General features: G+C 46.0%; 1 pseudogene; it reads right to left on the bottom strand.

Moving 5' to 3' along the window:
* LOC145540430 (elongation factor-like GTPase 1) overlaps window positions 1–5,565 on the bottom strand; it is a 63,517-nt pseudogene extending 57,952 nt beyond the window's left edge.
* Between the last annotated feature and the right edge of the window lie 12,210 nt (window positions 5,566–17,775).

The raw sequence follows: 17,775 nt of genomic DNA, 5'->3' as shown, positions 1-17,775 counted from the left end.
AGAATTCATTTATTCAACATACAGTTAAGGTAATATCTGCTGAATAAATAAATGAATGAAAGCTTTGGTAAAATTTCACCCAAATACAGGTGATAAAAAAAAGCCAATGAGTTTCCTAATATTGGCTTCACTTAAAAACCCAACCACAAGACTTTAAACAAGAGAACATTAAGACCTATTGTCCAAGTTTTCTATTCCAGGATGCTACCAGGAGATGGAGGCGACTCCTGAGATGATGCTACCTCTATTGCCTATGCTGCGGTATGATGACTCCAACACATTTAAGTGGATTTTCTGCAGCAAAGCCTCATACTCAACCTAGCAACTTCCTTACAACTCTCCTTTGAGCCACAGTTTTTAAAGTACTGAAATAAAGGATAAAATACCTGTTCTAATATATTCTTGAGGTGAGAGCAGGCCTCTTGTGGGGTGAATTTCAGTTCCACTATCAAGCAATCTATCTTACTGATCACTAAAACAGGATGGATGTTTTCGAGCCAGGCTTGCCACAGAACTGCCTGTGTCTGATTAAAACAGAAAAGAAAATGTAAAGCTCATGATTTAAATTAAAGCACATTAGAAAATCTTGATTAATAAGTAGCTTATTTTTGTGCTCCTTTATCACATACAACTCAGAGCATGCCAGTCAGACACAAGTATTCATTAGACAGTCAAAAACATATAACGCAGAAGCAAAGAACTGCAGGCAGGAAATTGTTCTTGCCTTTATGGAACTGACTATTTAAGAAGGATAAATAAAAATTGTGTACACGATAGTAAGAGTTTTGTGAAATTAAACACACACGAGAACACACACAGTTTGTTGAAAAATCATAAAAAAAACCCACTCATGCTGTAACACGCAGGTGGAAAAACAGACTACGTCCCCAGAAGCTCCCTGTATACACTTTCCTTCTTAGCATTAACCACTATTCAGCTACTTTGAAGTCACGTCTGTTAATTTAACTTAACTTGTCAGGACACCCAGCACACTATATAGACTAAGGTTTTGCTTCTCTAGATGCAGGACCTGTGCACTTACAGGAAATCAGAGAAGTTACAGAATAAGTACAGCACATCTTCCTGGAAAGATCAGATTTTCTCCATTTCTACAAGAAAACCTCATTTCATTGTGCTCTAATTTACTGTACATCATAGATGTTTCTTTTTTTTCTTTTTTTTTTTTTAACAAACTGAAGGTTTGTGCAACTCTGCATCAAGCAAGTCCATTGGCGTTCCAATAGCATTTGTTTACTTCTTGTTCTGTCAGATTTCGGTAATTCTCATGACACTTTACAGTTTTCATAATTAACATAGTTGTTATCTGCCATTAGTGATCTTTGATGTTACAATTACAACTCAATGAAGGGTCAGAAATGGTTAAGTATTTTTTAGCAATAGAGTATTGTTTTAACCAAGGTATGTACATTTTTTTAGACATAATGCTATTGCATACTTAAGAGATTTCAGTATAGTATAAACATAACTTGTATATTCACTGGGGAACCAAAAAAATTCACATGACCTGCTTTACTGCAATATTCACTTTACTGCAGTGGCTCAGGACCAAACCTGAAATATCTCCGAGGTATGCCTATAATGTAAGCTTTTTACTCTTCTTTTTAAAAATCATTAAAACCAATGATGGAATAATAAGAAGTAGGACACAAAGGTGATAACATTTAAAAAAAAAACATAAGGTTTCAAAGAAAAATTATTTTAAAAACTGAGATTAGAAAGCCACTCTGAGTTTTATGCTGACCAGAGCTGTATGTTCACTCTGGCCTTAGGGAGAACTATTTGAACTTTGGTGGGAAAGGTAAGAAAGTGCAGATTAAGAATCTGGAAGAGGAAGAGAGGGGAGGAAGAGAGAGTGTGTGTGTAAGTGTGAGAGGGCCTGCAGACTGATAAACCAACAGAAGAGACTTTCCCATGTAGGGCAGAAGCAGCTCAAAATTTCGCTGTCAACAACCTCTCACAGTTGAGAGACTCTTTCACTGGAGGAAAGCCCCCAGACCCCCCCTACATGCCTCTCTCATTTCCATTGAGTCCCTCTCCCAGAGGATACCACAAACACGTCAAAGTACCTTAAAGTCATTCTCTCTAACATCCCTTTAGAACTCGGGTGACTTAACCCCACCACAGACTGGAACACTATGGAATGTGAAATGGAAAACTAGCTTTCTGGTGTCACAGAAATGTCTAAAGTGCCACATCATCATTGATGGTCAGTGCCTCCTCTCCCCCTGCCTTCTCTAACCAGTTAAACATTTCTAGGCTACCTGCGGGCAGACCCCTTCCACAGCATACACTATGAGGATGTACCTGTCACAGATGCGAACAGCTGTGGACACTTCTGAGGAGAAATCCACGTGGCCTGGAGAGTCTATTAGGTTAATCAGGTACTCCTCACCACCTGAAATGAGATTTGAAAACACATATTGAGCAGTGCAGGTATGCAACCCTCCTCCTCAGGCAATTGAGAGCAGGAGAGCTTCTAAGAAATGACTGAAGAAAAGTTCTGTCACATAAAACAAAAGCTGTGAGGTTCTCGAAATCATTCAGCATTTTCATAGCCCAACCCTTCATTTCATTTTAGCTTTCATGCTGCTGCTGCTGCGTCGATTCAGTCGTGTCCGACTCTGTGCGACCCCATAGACGGAAGCCCACCAGGCTCCGCTGTCCCTGGGATTCTCCAGGCAAGAGTACTGGAGTGGGGTGCCACTGCCTTCTCCTTTTCTTGCCTAGTATCATGTATTTCTTTCTCCTTTCCTTTTTCCTTGATCAGTTTTTAGATATTTATCAGTTGTAATGCATGATAATCATACAATCTCTACATTGCTCGTAATTCTTTTTAAATTAATGGACTTTCTTTTTTGAGAAATTTTAAGTTTCTAGAATAACTGGAAAGTAAAGAGGTTCCTAAGTACTCCTACACACAGTTCCCTTCCTGTTATTTACATCTTACATTGTGTGCAGTGTGGTACATGTTACAATCAATGAACCAATATCAATATGTTGCTATCAATTAAGGTCTATAGTTTACATTAGGATTCACTCTTTAAATGTATAATGACATGTCCATCATTACTGTATCATATTTGTTAGTTGTATGAATCTTTTGAAGAACAAATTTGGCTTCTTTGATCTTTTCTACTTCATTAATTTATGCTTTATTATTTCATCTACTTACAGTAGAGTTATTATACTTGTTCTAACTTCTCAAGTAGGAAAAATAAAAGCACTTTATTACTTTATTCCACCCAGTTTTTTAAGCCTCCTCTAGACAGTACCTTGGGGGCCAATTTCCTGGGGACCCAACCTGCCTCAAAGGCTCTATTCTTCCTTTAGTATCTCAGGTCTACTTTTAAAATTCAATTTTGCTTCTCCATTTCCTCTTCTCTGTATTACCAATCACTGGATAAATCCTGCTGACTATATCTTAAATTCACTGAAGGAAGGAATATCTTTATTTTTCTACTACAAATAAATCATTCCAAGTCCTTTCAATTCACAGCTAGAAACAAAGGTCTCCTTCATTTCATTTCCTAAAACATGATTTTCCTCACGACCCTCATACTTCAGAAGCCTTCTTTTGGTACTCAGGTTAGCCTTCAAGATCATCATAATCTGATACATTTTTTTGTACCAGCACATTTTCCTTTCTCAGTAATTGCTAGGCAAATGTTCCACTCAAATCAAGTGCAACCCACATATTAGCCTTTATCCATTTTATTTCCTGCTGTGAAGCATCTATTCCCCTGTGAAATCTTCCATAATCATGCCAGGTTATCATCTGACTTGCTGCAAAAACTCATTCTTGCACTTATAAAATATTAATATAAACTAATATAAAAGCAATACAGAAATAATTTTTTCTCAACAATCTATTTTATCTTGCTAAATGGACAGCCATTCTCTTAGATGCATGAACTATGCTCTATACTTTTGGGGTCTTTATGAACACAACAAATGCTTCATCGCATTGTAGATTTGCTAATACTTACTGAAATGCAAGTATATATCAAATATAATAACATACCTTGCGTGCCAGGTGGCTGGAGATGATTGCATTGCTAGATATAAGGCAGTCAGCCAGAGCAGTTTTTCCTGTTAAAGTAACAATATTAACTTAAACAGACGTCTTTTCTTAAAGGGGGAGATAGGTAGATTGCATCTACATATTTAACATTTAACCATAAAAACTGCTTTAACAAGTATTTTCTATTTACTTACAGTAAGTGAAAGAAGACACAATGAGCATTTTAACTAGATTTTTGAACAGTGCACTCTCTGGAACGGCAAAGATTCTAGCACTCTACAGTGCTATAATCTGTATCTCCAACCCTGTGGATCAACCTCTCTTTAAAAGCTGTCCAGTAACTTTTTTTTGATTGAGGCATACTTGACACAGGAGCTTCCCTGGTGGTTCAGTGTAAAGACTCTGCCTGCCAATGCAGGAGATGTGAGTTCAATCACTGGGGGGTGAGGAAGATCCTCTGGAGAAGGAAATGGCAATCCACTTAAGTATTACTGCCTGGAGAATCCCCAAAACAGAGGAGCCTGGCGGGCTACAGTCCAGGGGTTGCACAGTCAGATACGACTGAGCGACTAAACAACAACAAGGCCCTATTCTTATCCTAGCGCCTCGCTGGCAGGAAGGGGTCTTTAAGATACAGCATAGCCTATCTCTTCACTTCTATCTCCTCCTCCCTCACTTTCAGGATGGAATATAGGTTTTATTTCACAGTCCCACCTCCTATCACTTTGCTGTGACTGGGTGAACAAAAAGCAGTTTGAAACCAAGAGCAGGCTTAGCAGGAGGTGATGCTGTGGCATGAAAGCAATGTTTGTTGGGAACTAAGCACCATGGATCAGCCCACCTTGCCCTCTTGTGTCCCAGCCTCTGGTCACATACATTTCTTTCTTCCCTTCTGACACTATTCCCACTTGAAATGAGGGTCCCCATCTACCATCTTGAACCACCCTTCAGGGTTCATCTCTAATACTAATTATGCTATAAAGCCTTTTCTTAACCCATTCCTAGCTTCCTGACTCTCCAGCTCTCTCAACCCTTATCATCTACGTTTTGCCAGTCTCTCTTTGTGTTGCCTCAACCCCCAAATCACCTCTACAGCTGAAGGGGTGCCCGGTTCATAAATTTCTACCATCTGACATAGAGGGCAAAGAACCCTGAACTTAGAACACAGCTTCTGAGAATATTATGTTAAGACTACAGACGTGTTATATTAGAAAGCCATTTCAAAAATACTTTATAGTTTAACAAAAACCCAACTTCTCATTTAAAAACCAACACAGTATACTATCTAGAAGAACACCAATCCCTAGTTGGCTGTGTTCTACCACATCAAACTTTTAAAAGAAATAAGACTAGCAACTTAGCATCACTCCAATGACATGTGTGGAGACACACCCCCTTAATTAATGAAAACAAGCTATTTATAAAGGGCTCTTACCATGGTCTACGTGAACTAAAACACAGATATTCCGAATGTTAGCAGTGTTTTTCTGGAGTTGAATCTTATCCAAACTATTGAGCACCATGGTCACTTATTTCCTGTGACTAAAAATTAAAAACGTATTGCAAATGACTAAAGATCTGGACAATAAAAAAGGGGTTTTAATACTGGTAACTGACAAGATTTCTCAAGTTCTTTCAAGTAAAAACCCAACGAACCGCTTATTAAAGGCAGATACCCACCCAGACCTAAGTCCAATTTGAGCACTGCAGCAACTACTGTACTACGACTGTGGATTTTACTCACCCTTCTGGATCTGCGATGAATCACAGAACTCCTTAGGGCTGGGTGCCCAGTGACACCAGGAACTCTGCCCTGTACTCTCTGCTGCTGCTGCTAAGTCGCTTTAGTCGTGTCTGACTGTGCAGCCCACCAGACTAATCTGTCCCTGGGAGTCTCCGGGCAAGAGTACCAGAGTGTGTTGCCATTGCCTTCTCCGCCTGTACTCTCTACTGGGGTGAATTTCTCCAGCTCAGTGATGACGTATCGCAAGGGTCGTAAGCAGGAGAGAAGATGCTGACATCTCTCCTTCTGCTCCTCGATCTTTTTCCAAGTCCTTCCTCCTATCACTCCCGCTTCTTTCACTGGAGGGGGAAGATTCAGCTTGATGACTGCTACCGAGCCCGAATAAAGTTTTGGGTCACGTGCTTATTTGCTGAGCAGGTGCAATGAACGTCTTTCATTCCTTCCCACATTGGGGAAAAGAAACAATAAACCCTCATCTCCACCTTCCCCTCTTCATCACTCTCTTCTTCTCTGAGGACTCCGGGTGCACACTGAAAAGCAGTCGGGCACGAGCAGACACTTAAGCTCTGTGGCAGCCGCTCTCAGCCCGAGTTCGCCCCTGGCCCTGGGCCGCCGCCGCGGCGCCCCAGGTCCCCCCACCGCCTGGAGCTGCCAGAGGAGGACGCCCAGCACCCTGCGGGCCCGCACTCGCTGGCTCCCGCCGCCCAACCACACCACGCTCGGACCCCGGCGCCAACCACACCACGCACGTCGCAGGCGCCCACAACTAGGTGTCTCCCGAATGCCCGCGCGCCGGCCGTGGGGCTAACGACGCACGACCTTTGACCCGCGTGCGTCGCTGTCGCCTCCGGAAGCCGGAGCCGCTTGCGTCTCCTGGGCTCCCGCGGTTGCCTTGGCTATGGAGGGCGCGTTGGAAGGGCCGAAGCTGCGAGTTCGTAGGAGCCGGGAGCACGAGGACCTGTTGTCTGTGTCAGATTTGTATTTGTGGGTAAGCAACGGCGGGCGTGGCGGCGGCCGGGCTCGGAAGTGAGCTAGGGCCGCGGGAGGGACGAAGGCCTCAGAGTGGCTGCCCCGCGGAGGTGCGGGGACGCGGGCACAGCGACGTCCCGACTTATTCCCAGGTCCCCGAATGCTGGCTGTGCATCCCACCAGCTATCTCGAGTAAAGCAGTTCTACTTTGTGGGTTCCTGGCACTTTCCGGGTGGCGCTAGTGATAAAGAACCCGCCTGCCAATGCAGGAGACCCAGAAGAGGAGGTTCCATCCCTAGTTTGAAAAGATCCCCTGGAGGAGTGCACAGCAACCCACTCCAGTATTCTTACCTGGAGAATCCCATAGACAGAGGAGCCTGGCGGGCTACAGTCCATAGGGTCGCAAACACGATTGAAACGACTTTGCATGCACGCACGCATTTGTGGGCTCCTATCCAAGGCGCAAACTCCAATGCCATCCAGCGGGGGGATTTATATGCCTGTGCACCAGTGAGACAGGGATCAAGACCATCCCCATGGAAATGAAATGCAAAAAAGCAAAATGGCTGTCTGAGGAGGCCTTACAAATAGCTGGGAAAAGAAGAGAAGCGAAAAGCAAAGGAGTAAAGGAAAGATATTCCCATCTGAATGCAGAGTTCCAAAGAATAGCAAGGAGAGATAAGAAAGCCTTCCTCAGCGATCAGTGCAAAGAAATAGAGGAAAACAACAGAATGGGAAAGACTAGAGATCTCTTCAAGGAAATTAGAGATACCAAGGGAAAATTTCATGCAGAGATGGGCTCGATAAAGGACAGAAATGGTATGGACCTAACAGAAGCAGAAGATATTAAGAAGAGGTGGCAAGAATACACAAAAGAACTGTACAAAAAAGATCTTCACGACCCAGATAATCACGATGGTGTGATCACTCACCTAGAGCCAGACATCCTGGAATGTGAAGTCAAGTGGGCCTTAGAAAGCATCACTACGAACGAAGCTAGTGGAGGTGATGGAATTCCAGTTGAGCTATTTCAAATCCTCAAAGTTGATGCTGTGAAAGTGCTGCACTCGATATGCCAGCAAATCTGGAAAACTCAGCAGTGGCCACAGGACTGGAAAAGGTCAGTTTTCATTCCAATCTCAAAGAAAGGCAATGCCAAAGAATGCTCAAACTACCTAACAATTGCACTAATCTCACATGCTAGTAAAGTAATGCTCAAAATTCTCCAAGCCAGGCTTCAGCAATACGTGAACCGTGAACTTCCAGATGTTCTAGCTGGCTTTAGAAAAGGCAGAGGAACCAGACATCAAATTGCCAACATCTGCTGGATCATCGGAAAAGCAAGAGAGTTCCAGAAAAACATCTATTTCTGTTTTATTGACTATGCCAAAGCCTTTGACTGTGTGGATCACAATAAACTGGGGAAAATTCTGAAAGAGATGGGAATACCAGACCATCTGACCTGTCTCTTGAGAAACCTGTATGTGGGTCAGGAAGCAACAGTTAGAACTGGACATGGAACAACAGACTGGTTCCAAATAGAAAAAGGAGTATGTCAAGGGTGTATATTGTCACCCTGCTTATTTAACTTATATGCAGAGTACATCATGAAAAACGCAGGGATGGAAGAAACACAAGCTGGAATCAAGATTGCCGGGAGAAATATCAATAACCTCAGATATGCAGATGGCACCACCCTTATGACAGAAAATGAAGAAGAACTAAAGAGCCTCTTGATGAAAGTGAAAGAGGAGAGTGAAAAAGTTGGCTTAAAGCTCAACATTCAGAAAACTAAGATCATGGCATCTGGTCCCATCACTTCATGGAAAATAGATGGGGAAACAGTGGAAACAGTGTCAGACTTTACTTTTTGGGGCTCCAGAATCACTGCTGATGGTGACTGCAGCCATGAAATTAAAAGACGCTTACTCCTTGGAAGGAAGGTTATGACCAACCTAGATAGCATGTTGAAAAGCAGAGACATTACTTTGCCAACAAAGGTCCATCTAGTCAAGGCTATGGTTTTTCCAGTGGTCATGTATGGATGTGAGAGTTGGACGATGAAGAAAGCTGAGTGCCGAAGAATTGATGCTTTTGAACTGTGGTGTTGGAGAAGACTTGAGAGTCCCTTGGACTGCAAGGAGATCCAACCAGTCCATCCTAAAGGAGATCAGTCTTGGGTGTTCATTGGAAGGACTGATGTTGAAGCTGAAACTCCAATGCTTTGGCCACCTCATGTGAAGAGTTGATTCATTGGAAAAGACCCTGATGCTGGGAAGGATTGGGGGCAGGAGGAGAAGGGGACGATAGAGGATGAGATGGTTGGTTGGCATCACCGACTCGATGGACATGGGTTTGGGTAAACTCTGGGAGTTGGTGATGGACAGGGAGGCCTGGCGTGCTGTGATTCATGGGGTCGCAAAAAGTCGGACACAACTAAGCGACTGAACTGAACTGAACTGAGGGCATAAAGGAATTCAATAATCTCTTTCAAGTAGTGTACCAACCATCATCATTTTAATATCTTCTAGACTTTTCTAGTGAAAGTCTTGAAAACTTTAACACTGAAAGAGTTAAAAACAAAAGAACCCATGAGGCTATGTTTCAAACTTATATATTTCAGGTCGAATTATCGTCCTTATGAAATAGACAAACAGCCTCGCCATGCACCAGAAGAATATAAACCAAAATAGGTGGTGATTGATCTTGGCACCACCCACAAATGGAATTTTAATTCTTACAAAGTTCGTCCTGTGGTGATAGTTCGGCCTCTGGAGAGACAACAAGTTAAAAAAGGAAAGCTGGACACTGTCCCAACCTATAAAGGCAACTTGCCATTTCCAAAATTAAAGCACCAAAACCCCAAAACTTAACCTTTAGCTTTGACATCCAACATCAAATCACAGTTCTGGCAGATTGCCAAACTTAAGCCTCCAAGGCTTAGGAGAAAACTTCTTTCTCTTTTGTCAAAATAATACTGTATAGTGAGGAAAAAAGACCATTTGCTTGGTTGAAAGTTAAAAGACCTGGGTTCCTATGCAAATTCAGCCACTTGGTTTTCTCTGTCTCAAACCAAGAAAACAAAGAATACTACTGAACAAGCATTATGTCCGGTTTGTCACATTATGCCATTTTGAGTTGGCATTTCTCCTTTCTTCCAAGTATGAAACTACTGAGCATACTGCCGCCTTTGAGAAAGTCAAATAAATAGCAATGCTCTTCACCATTCCAGTTCTGAACAAACCAAAAGAGTTAGCAGGGAGAGAACCAAAATATTGCCTTTTATACTGATAAAGGCTGGGATAGAGGATGACACTTACCTCTGTTAGCAGATAGTCCCTGATACTGAACTTCAGAATGAAACAGGCGTGTTCACCCAGTGAGACAATGTTGGATCCTCACACAGGCCACCTGCTCCTCTAGGCCTTCCAGCATGGAATACCTTCTGCCTGCTGGCAACCAACTGCAGGGTGGAAGAGGCTGGACGATATGTGACCAGTTTCTTTCCAAAAATCAATCTGATCTTATAACACTGTTGCTTTGGGCAGTTCTTTATTTTTCCAACAATAGGTTATCTGGTTAGTTCATACTGTTTCTATATTTTTTGTTAATAATGTAATTGCATATTTAGCCTTACAGTCTTTTCACTCTTATGTGATATAACTGAATGGCTATGTCCTAATATGAGGCCTTTTTATAAAAGTGATGCCATACACAATAACAGTAATGATTTATATTTTAAATAGATAATAACTGAATACACACATTCTTTAAACATCACTCTTAGCAGTTTAATTGGTAACTAAAGTGTATGTTCCCTGGAAAAGGAAATGGCAACCCACTGCAGTATTCTTGCCTGGGAAATCCCATGGACAGAGGAGCCTGGTGGGCTACAGTCCTTTGGGTCACAAAAGTGTCACTCTTTTTAAGACTAAATGACTAAACAACAAACTATATGGAATTAGTATAGTATGATCTAAAAGTCAGCTCAGTAGGGAGGTCAGGAACAATGTTCTTTGTTTTGTTTTGTTTTTTTAAGCTGTGAGCCTATAAGACACCATACAAGTAACAAATTTTTAAGACAACACATATAGTGAATGTATCAGGGCTTCCCTGATAGCTCAGTCGGTAAAGAATCTGCCTGCAATGCAGGAGACCCCAGTTCTATTCCTGGGTCAGGAAGACCTGCTGGAGAAAGGATAGGTTACCCACTCCAGTATTCTTGGGCTTCTCTTGTCCCTCAGCTGGTAAAGAATCCACCTGCAACGTGGAACCAGAGATTGAATTGCCAAAATTCGCTGGATCATAGAGAAACCAAGGGAATTCCAGAAAAACTTCTACTTTTGCTTCTCTGGTAGCTCAGATGGCAAAGACTCTGCCTGCAATGCAAGAGACCCGGGTTCAATCCCTGGGTCAGGAAGACTCCCTGGAGAATGGAATGGCAACTCACTCCCATATTCTTATCTGGAAAACCCCACAGGCAGAGAAGCCTGGCAAACTACAGGCCATGGGGTCACAAAGAGTTGCACATGACCGAGTGACTAACACTTCTACTTCTTCTTTGCCTCATCAACTATGCTAAAGCCTTTGATTATGTGGATCACCTGGATCACAACAACCTTTGGAAAATTCCAAAAAGAGAAGGGAATACCAGACCACCTTACCTGTCTCCTGAGAAGCCTGTATATGAGTCAAGAAGTAACAGAACAGGACATGGAACAACTGACTGGTTCCAAATTGGGAAAGGAGGATGTCAAGGATGTATATTGTCACCCTGCTTCTTTAACTTATACATAGAGTCCATCATCCAAAATGCCGGGCTGAATGAAGTACAAGCTGGAATCAGCATTGCTAGGAGACATATCAACAACCTCAGATATGCAGAGGATACCACTCCACTCTAATGGCAGAAAGTGAAGAGGAACTGAAGAGCCTCCTGATAAGGGTGAGAGAGCAGAGTGAAAAAGCTGGCTTGAAACTCAACATTCAAAAGCCTAATAAGATCATGGCATCCAGTCTCTTCATGCCAAATAGAAGGGGAAAAGTGGAAGCAGTGACAAATTTTCTTTTCTTAGGCTCCCAAATCACTGCGATGATGACTGCAGCCATGAAATTAAAAGATGCTTTCTCCTTTGAAGGAAAGCTATGACAAACCTAGACAGCATATTAAGAAGTGGAAACATCACCTTGCTAACAAAAGTCCATATAGTCAAAGCTATGGTTTTTCCAGTAGTCACATACCGATGTGAGAACTGGACCATAAAGAAGGCTGAGCACCAAAGAACTGATGCTTCCAAATTGCGATGGTTTCAAGAGAAGACTCTTTCGAGTCCCTTGGATAGCAAGGTGATCAAACCAATCAATCCTAAAGGAAATCAAGGTGATGAAATGGTTAGAAAGAATCACCAACTCAATGGACATGAATTTGAGCAAACTTCAGGAGATTTGAAGGACAGGGCTTCCCTACAGACTGCATGCTGCAGTCCACAGGGTTGCAAAGAGTCGAACACACCTTAGTGATGGAACAGCAACAGCATAACATAAACCACTGAGGATGGCACCACAAGAAATCATAACTGAGTAGGAACTGTGCATTATGAGAGGTGGTGTATGGGAAGGATGATGCCGTTTTCAGACATCATAGTGCTTATCTGAGGTGGGAGAGGTTGTGTGCTGCCCTAGGGTGGGGCCAGTACCTCTTTGTGTCATCACAGCCAGACTCAGAACTGTTGGGGTGCTGACAAATTATGTGATGCTGCTGCATCCTCACAGTGCGACCCAGACAACGTCCAGGACACTGAAACGAAAGCACAGTACAGTATAAACAATCTTGTGAGAAACTTCCCTGTCGGTCTATTGGTTAAGACTCTGTGTTCCCAGAGTAGGGGGCACAGGTTCATACCCTGGGTAGGTAACTAAGATCCCGCATGTGGTGAAGCATGGTGAAAATAAATAAAGACTGATCTTAAAAAATTAAAAGAAAACAACCTTGTGAGCTCATGCATCCTGGGGTGCCAAAACCATGTCCTGTGGCGGCATTGCCAGAGACCAACTACAGGGGGTTAGCTGGCTGAAGGAAAGTTATTGTTCAGTTGCTCAAGTGTTTCTGATTTTTTGTGACCCCATGAACTGCAGCAGACCAGACTTCCCTGTACTTCACCATCTCCCGGAGTTGGCTCAAACTCTTGTCCATTGAGTTAGTGATGCCATCCAACCATCTCATCCTCTGTTGCCCCCTTCTCCTCCTGCCCTCAATCTTTTCCAGTATCAGTGTCTTTTTCAATGAATCGGCTCTTTCCATTAGTGGCCAATGTATGGGAGCTTCAGTTTCAGCATTGGTCCTTCCAGCAAATATTCAAAGGTAGGGAGAAGGGAAGCCCAGCTGTAAGAATCAGATTGCCCTCCTTCAGAGCCAAACAGCTACCTAAGTGTCCTTTCATCCTCTTTTCCTCCTCAGAAACTGAGACCCGAAAACTCATTTTCTGGGGCTGCCTTTCCTGCCTCCAAGGACGATAGCATCCTCAGCCGCCTGCGGGGTGAGAGTCACCCCCGGCTGGAAAGCGCTGGCTGGGAGGTAGTTTTTCAGTGGCAATGGCCCCTGGGGCCCCGCACCCAGGGAGGGCTCCCTCCCTCCCAGGGAACGTCGTCAAGGCAACCTCCACACGGCACTTCCGGCACGTTTGCTCTGCAGGAGAGAGGTAGTGAGCCTAGGCCTGTCTACACCATGCTCAGCTCCTGTGGGCAGAACACCCTGGGTGCCCACCTGGAGCCCGGGCCTAGGGGCCAAAACTTGCATTTTTTTCCTGGGGACCCCTAACAGGGGGTGACCCAGCAACTGCTAGCAAAGGCCTCCCGTGGCTGTTTGCTTCTTTCTGCTAGAGCTAGCTTTGCTCCCCATTCTGGCATTGGGCATGCCAGTGGACGGCCCACCACCCCTCGCCAGGGGCCCATGGCAGTTGCCAGGTACCCTCGGCCAGGTGACCCCAGCATGGCACCCAGCCAACTCTGACGCACTCCCGCAGCCTCCTTCCCCATGGGAAGGACCGTGCTGACCTAGGAATGTGTTTGCAAGGCTCGCAGTGCAAGCAGACACCCGGCCCTGACTCATGAATTGAGGCCCTGGGAGTAGGCCCACAGGTCTGGCGTCTGAGGAGCCACACACTGGCTACACTCTAGAGCCCTGAAAATCCACTCTCTGGGACTGTCTTTCCTGCCTTCAAGGATGATAGCATCCCCAGCCACCTGCAGGCTGATAGTCACCCCTGGCTGGGAAGCACTGGCTGGGAGGTCATTTTGCAGTGGCAATGGGCTCTGGGGCCCCACACCCAGGCAGGGCTCCCACACTCCCAGGGAACATCGAGTCAACCTCCACACAGCCCTTCCAGCACGTTTGCTCTGTAGGAAAGTGCTCGCGAGTCTAGGCCTGTCTGCACTGTGCTCATCTCTGCGACAGAACAACCTGGGCACCCACCTGTAGCCCAGGCCTGGGGCCCCACCTGGCATTTTTCACCTGGGGAGCCCTAACGCAGGGCAGCCCAGCCACTGCTTGCAAAAGCCTCCTGTGGCTGTTTACTTCCTTCTGCCAGAGCTATCTTAACTCCCTGCTCAGGCTTTGAGCATGCCAGAGGCTGGCCTTCCACCCTTCGCCAGGGACCATGGGAGGTGCCAGGTGCCCTCAGCCAGGTGAATCTAGCATGACACACAGCCCCCACCGACGGACTCCCACAACTTCCTTCCACATGGGTAGGACTCCACTAACCTAGGAATGTGTTTGGAAGGCTCACACAGTGCAGGCAGACACCCAGCCCTGACTCAGAAATTGAGGCCCTGGGAGCAGGCCTGGAGGTCTGGTGTCTGAGGAAGCTCACACTGGCTGTGCTCTCGAGGCCTGAAAGCCCACTCTCTGGGGCTGCCTTTCCTGCCTCCAAGGACGATAATGTCCCCATCCTCCTGTGGGTTGAGAGTCACTCCTTCCTGGGAAGTGCTGATTGGAAGGTCATTTGGCAGTGGCAATCACCCCTGGGGCCACGCACCCAAGGAAGGCTACCACACTCAAGGGAACTTCAAGGGAACCACCACAGAGCTCTTCCGGCACATTTGCTCTGCAGGAGAGAACTCATGAGCCTAGACCTGTCTGCACCGTGCTCAGCTCCTGCAGGCAGAACACCCTGGGTGCCCACCTGGAGCCTGGGCCTAGGGGCCCCACCTGGCATTTTTCACCTGGGGAGCCCTAATGCAGGGCAGCCCAACAACTGCTTACAAAGGCCTCCCGTGGCTGTTTGATTCCTTCTGCCTGTGCTAACTTTGCTCCCCTCCCCAGAATTTGGCATGCCAGGGGCCGGCCTGCCACCCCTGCTGGGGGTCCCATGGGAGGTGCCAGGTGCCTTCGACCAGATGACCGCTGGAAGGCACGCAACCCCCTCCGATGCACTCCCGCAGCATCCTTCCCCATGGGAAGGACTGCAGTGACGTAGGAATGTGATTGTAAGGCTCGCAGAGTGAAGGCAGACACACGGCCCTGACTCGGGAATTGAGGCCCTAGGAGTAGGCCCGGAGGTCTGGCTTCTGAGGAGCCACACTCTGGCTGACCTCTAGAGGCCTGAAAACCTACTTTCATGAGCTGCCTTTCCTGCCTCCAAGGAAGTAGCGTCCCCAGCCGCTGGTGGGCTGAGAGTCACCCCCACCTGGAAAGTGCTGGCTGGGAAGTCATTGTGCAGTGGCAATGGCCCCTGGGCCCTGCACCCAGGGAGGGCTCCCACACTTCCAGGGAACGTCCAGGCAACCTCCACACAGCTCTTCCGGCATGTTTGGTGTGAAGGAGAGAGCTCACGAGCCTAGGCCTGTCTGCACCGTGCTCGTCTCCTGCGGGCAGAACACCCTGGGCTCCCACCTGGAGCCTGGAACTAGGGGCCCCACCTGGCATTTAGTCCAGGGAGCCCTAATGTGGGGTGACGCAGCAACTGCTTGCAAAGTCCTCCCATGGCTGTTTCCTTCCTTCTGCCAAAGCAAGCTTTACTCCCTGCTTTGGTTTGGGCACGCCAGGGGCCGGCACGCCACCCTTTGCCAGGCACACATGGGAGGTTCCAGGTGCCATCTGCCAGGTGACACCAGCATTGCACCCGACCACCTCCGAAGCACTCCTGCAGCCTCCTTCCCCATTGGCTGGACAACTCTGACCTAGGAAAGTGTTTGCAAGGCTCACAGAGTGCAGGCAGACACCTGGCCCTGACTCGGGAATTGAGGCCCTGGGAGAAGATCTGGAGGACTGGCGTCTTAGGAGCCACACACTGGCTGCACACTAGAGGACTGAAAACCCACTCTCTGGGCCTGCCTTTCCTGCCTCCAAGGATGATAGCATCCCCAGCCACCTGCGGGCTGAGAGAAACCCTCGGCTGGGAAGTGCTGGCTGGGAGGTCATTTTGCAGTGGCAATGGCCCCTGGGGCCCCGAGCCAAGGGAGGGCTCCCACACTCCCATGAAATATCAAGGCCCTGAAAGCACATTCTCACTGCCTTTCCTTCCTCCAAGGAAATAGGTTTCTCAGTCTCTTGTGTGCTGAGAGTCACACAGGGCTGGAACGGGCTTGCATTAACCTCTTTGCTAAGTCACTTCAGTCGTGTCCGACTCTGTGCAACCACCAGGCAGCCCACCAGGCTCCGCCGTCCCTGGGATTCTCCAGGCAAGAACACTGGAGTGGGTTGCCATTTCCTTCTCCTTAACGTCATTATTCAGTGACAATAGCCCCTGATGTCCTGCGCCTAGGATGGGCTCCCACACTCACAGGCAAATCAAAGTGACATCCAAATGATTCAGCCCTTCGCATCAAGTGGCCAAAGTATTGGAGTTTCAGGTTCATATTAGTCCTTCCAATGTATATTCAGGCCTGATTTTCTTTAGGATGGAGTAGTTGTGTCTCCTTGTAGTCTAAGCGACCTTCGAGAGTGTTCTCCAACACCACAGTTCAAAAGCATCAAATCTTTGGTGGTCAACTTTTTTATAGTCCAATTTTCACATCCATAGATGACACATGGAAAAACCACAGCCTTGACTAGACGGATCTTTGTTGGCAAAGTAACATTTCTGCTTTTTAATATGCTGTCTAGTTTGGTCATCTTTCCAAGTCATAAGCGTCTTTTTGGAGAAGGCAATGGCAACAAACTCAAGTAATCTTGCCTGGAAAATCCCATGGAGAGAGGAGCCTGGTAGGCTGCAGTCCATAGGGTCGCTAAGAGTCAGACACGACTGAGCGACTTCACTTTCACTTTTCACTTTCATGCATTGGAGAAGGCAATGGCAACCCACTCCAGTGTTCATCCTGGAGAATCCCAGGGATGGGGGAGCCTGGTGGGCTGCCATCTATGGGGTCGCACAGAGTTGGACACGACTGAAGTGACTTAGCAGCAGCAGCACCAAGCGTCTTTTAATTTCATGGCTGCACTCACAATCTGCAGTGATTTTCGAGCCCCCCAAAAATAAAGTCGGCCCCTGTTTCCACTGTTTTCCCACCTATTTGCCATGAAGTTATGAGGTCAGATGCAATGATTTTAGTTTTCTGAATTTTGAGCTTTAAGGTAGCTTTTACACTCTCCTCTCATTTTCATCAAGAGGCTCTTTAGTTCTTCTTCCCTTTCTGCCATAAGAGTGATGTCATTTGCATATCTGAGGTTATTGATATTTCTCCTGGCAATCTTGATTCCAGCTTGTGCTTCATCCAGCCCAATGTTTCTCACTATATATTCTGCATATAAGTTAAATAAGCAGGGTGACAATATACAGCCTTGACATATTCCTTTTCCTATTTGGAACTAGTCTGTTGTTCCATGTCCAGTTCTAACTGTTGCTTCCTGACCTGCATACAGATTTCTCAAGAAGCAAGTCAGGTGGTGTGGTATTTCCGTCTCTTTCAGAATTTTCCCCAGTTTATTGTGATCCACACAGTCAAAGGCTTTGGCATAGTCAATAAAGCAGAAGTAGATGTGTTTCTGGAACTCTCTTGCTTTTTCCTTGATCCAGTGGATGTT

Source organism: Giraffa tippelskirchi, chromosome 3 (assembly GCF_054371585.1).
Source record: "Giraffa tippelskirchi isolate mGirTip1 chromosome 3, T2T-mGirTip1v1.2.pri, whole genome shotgun sequence".
Classification (NCBI taxonomy): Eukaryota; Metazoa; Chordata; class Mammalia; order Artiodactyla; family Giraffidae; genus Giraffa; species Giraffa tippelskirchi.
This window is presented reverse-complemented; position numbering and strand designations above follow the sequence as displayed.